Source organism: Gavialis gangeticus, unplaced genomic scaffold, assembly GCF_001723915.1.
Source record: "Gavialis gangeticus isolate Ggan-Ray unplaced genomic scaffold, GavGan_comp1, whole genome shotgun sequence".
Lineage (NCBI taxonomy): Eukaryota > Metazoa > Chordata > Crocodylia > Gavialidae > Gavialis > Gavialis gangeticus.
In genome coordinates this window covers 199,693,208-199,696,298 of record NW_017728992.1, presented here as the reverse complement: position 1 = coordinate 199,696,298, position 3,091 = coordinate 199,693,208, and positions in this window count along the sequence as shown.

Here is a 3,091-nt window from a genome sequence, read left to right as displayed (position 1 = left end):
CTTCTGTTCATGACCCGTTTCAAAAAATGGGGGGGGGGGGGGCGCCTGACCTAAAGCTCATTCAACGAGCTCATTTAAATGCCCCCGCTGCCATTTTTAAGCTCCGGGATGCTGATACACAAGACGCAGGAGGCTGCTGGCGCGCAGCAATTAGCACACTGCAGCAGATTCAATTATTCGAGCCTGGATTTCCAGCACATTGGAGCAGCCTCCGTGCTAGTGAATAGGAGCCTCTTGATATTAAGCTTTCTACTAGGAAAAAGCCCTTTAACTCAATATTACATAATACTACACCAGAGTATAAGGTGATGGCTAATAAAAATGCAGCATCATGTATACATAAAATTCAATTTATAAAGCAAAGGCAACTTCAAACGAGTTCCTTTTAAAAAAAAATTCACCATACTTATTTGATAAATCAATATTAGAATAAAATAGGAATGTTGGAAAGAGTACAAACTGAGCATGCCAAGGTGTGCATAATAGACCAGGGCCCAAACACTGCTTTTCATTTACATTCTGTAAATCCAATATAACTCCAATTTTGAGTCAATTGAGTTGCTTTGTTTTCATGCCATTATTGCTGAAATAAAAATGTGACTTGAGGAACATATTTAAATAGCATTGAGAGGGAAGGAGGCAGTCAAAGGGGCTGGAATATAATTCACCCATAAAAGAAATTTTAATGGCACTTTTAAGTTCTAGCAGCTAAACAAAAAAAGAAATCCCTATAGGCTGACATAACTACTTAAGCTACAAAGATCTAGGAAGTTACTGTGTAAAAATGGCATTTTAAGAATTTGCTTCCCCAGCATATACGTGCGGCCTGTAGGACCCAATTACCTAAGCTATCTTTATTGTTTGGTTCTGATTATATTGTATAATTTGAGCCTAAAACAGAGAACATTGCAGTATAGGCCAGAAAACCATTGCAAACTAGCATGACTACAGAGTCCCCTTCTCTTTCCCCAGAAGATCTGACAATGTAAGCACAAAAAGGAGACAATGGGTGGATACAGCAAACAGATTGGGACAGATAAGAGTGAGACTGGATGTGATAAGTAGTGGGTACAGTTCCAGTGGTGGGGTAACCACTGGGTTGGCACAGCGTATAATTAAATAAGCATGTTAGAAAAGAGCTATTACATGGCAAGGCAATGGGGGTAGAGTAACACGTTTTGGGGTGAGGCATGAAGCTAGCCTCAGGAAGACATGAAGACATCTCTAGCAATTGGAAGACACTCTACCAACGTGCAGCTGAGCATCCCCTCGAGCAGTCCAGAGCAGAAGGCAATCAATATCAAGTGCATCCGGCCCCCAAGCACGACTCTAGGCACACATGCGGAGTACTATACTTGTAAATGGACCTTTGGTGGGATTTTCCTGGGGACTTTGATGTTCCCTGAGAGGTTCTCACTGGCTCCCCCTTGCCCAGATTGTAGTCAGGGAAAAGGGTGTTTTAGGTTGAAGAATAAACCCTGGTGAAAAATCTGGATTAGTTGTTGGGAATGGGGACCTAGAAAAAGAAAAGGAGAATTCCTGTGCTTTTTACTATTAATTATTTCATGCCTAATACTCCAATACCTAAGCACCAGTTTAGGATCAGGAAACAATTGTGCTTGGGATTATTTAAATAAATGGGTAAAGCAAAGACAAACCCTGCTCTGGTGAGATATTTTAAAAGGCATTTAAAAAATCCAGCTTGTGTTTTAGCTTCCTCTCTCTCCAGTGCTCACATCCCTGGCACCGTTATGAGGTCTGTGGGTACTACTACTAACTAACTAGTAAATAAAAAAAAGAAAATCAGTTGTCTTTGATTGGGACACAGTGGCAAAGTGCCATTACTCTAAGACAGTAGCTTTCAGGGTGATGAGTTGAGATAAAAGAGATGAAGTCCTGGCTCCTATGCTGGACCCTACTTTACCCTTTACTCTGTCCATTACTGCCCTGAACTGTTCCTAGTCCTTAGTTCATATGCCACAGGTCTGCTAGACTCTTGGAAAACAGCCTTGTAATATTAAACATGAGCTGGCACAGGACTAGCTCTTGGGATCAATATGTTAATACTCTCAGGCCTTGTGTACCAACAAGTGGCCTTAATGTTCAGTTTGCAAGAGGCATAATTTTGAACACAGTTGTTTTCTGTGAATATTTAACAAGCCCCCATAGGTAACATGCTCACAAGTAATTGCAGCAGACTCATCAGTAAACAATGCTGGGAAATTGTTAGCACTTTGTATACTTCAGCTTTGCTGGTCAAGCGCAGGGGGTTCTGTCCAGGGCAGTTGGATGTAGTTGTGTTTCTGGAAGTTTATTGTAAACTATGAGTGGGGGGGTGGGCTGGGATTAGTTTGGATCTAATAAAACCAACTGGAAGCTATGGCTAAAACTGGGAGTCAACTGGAGTAGAATGCTGCTGGAGGTGCAATGTACAATTGAAGTGCCTTTTTGTTTTGCGCTTGCTGGTTCCTGCTGGAAATGGCAGTGTTTCAAAAGGCCTTTTGCATATTTTTAGCCCAAGGAGAAGCAGGAAGCACTTGGGCCCCTTGTGAGAATATCAGCTAATTCTTGCAAACGTAGGAAGTTCCGGAAATCAAATAAACTTGAGATCAGCAAGTGTGATGCACGGTCATGGGGATAGGCGGGTTGTTAAGTTACCTGAGTCTGATGGAAGTCTTTGACCATAAGAAATGAACCAATTTGATTTTCCCTCTCAGAGGGCAGAGTAGTGAATTTTTGGGGTGGGCTGTATGTAGGTATTTCCCTCAATGCCCATTGCAGCTGTGATGAGCAAGTGCCGTCTGCACAATCATGCCCTCAGCATGATGGAACTGGGCTTTCTCACACCTCGCATGAAAACCTACCCCCGTGCACCTGCATTTCGTCCTCAGTCAGCCTGTAACAGGAAGCCAGAAGGCAGTGCAGGTAAAAGTGGAGAGGTACCTGGGGAGTCAGATGTCTGGCAGGTTTCAGTGTGTCACAATTCCAATGTCAATATTGAGTCCATGAGCCTCTGTACCTAGGAGGTACATAAGCAGCTACCTACAGGAGGTACCTGTGCTGCTACATCCCCCTTCTCCCCCACCCCCCA